We start from the raw sequence: 467 nt of genomic DNA, 5'->3' as shown, positions 1-467 counted from the left end.
AGAAGACAAATCCCACCCCCCCTCTCCTCGCTCTCTATTTCTCAATAGAACAGGGAGGGCGGTTGAGTTTGTGTCTTCCTTTTCTTTTTCATTTTGAAAATTTTGACTGTACTTTTTGTTTCAAAACAGTTTCTATGACCACCCCGGATCATCCGATTAGTTCTCACTCCACCAGTCTCTGCACCGCGTGTATGTGCGTGTGCGTGAGAGAGTGTCTGTCTGATTAACCTTTGAGTGGAACGCATCGGAGTGGCAGATATGATGCTGGGTTTGCTCGAGCAAACGACGATCGTCGCTTTGCTCGTGTCGCTTTGGTCGTGTCGCTTTGCTCGGGTCGCTTTGCTCATGTTGCTTTGCTCATATCGCTTTGCCTGTGTCGCTTTGCTCGTCTGCTGCTGCTCGGCGGGCCGTGAGAATGTCACACACTCACTGACTGCTGCCTTCTCTCTCTCCCGCCCCCCTCCCCC

This window comes from Frankliniella occidentalis, unplaced genomic scaffold (assembly GCF_000697945.3).
Source record: "Frankliniella occidentalis isolate FOCC.00 unplaced genomic scaffold, Focc_3.1 Scaffold107, whole genome shotgun sequence".
Classification (NCBI taxonomy): Eukaryota; Metazoa; Arthropoda; class Insecta; order Thysanoptera; family Thripidae; genus Frankliniella; species Frankliniella occidentalis.
Note: the sequence above shows the minus strand (reverse complement) of the source record.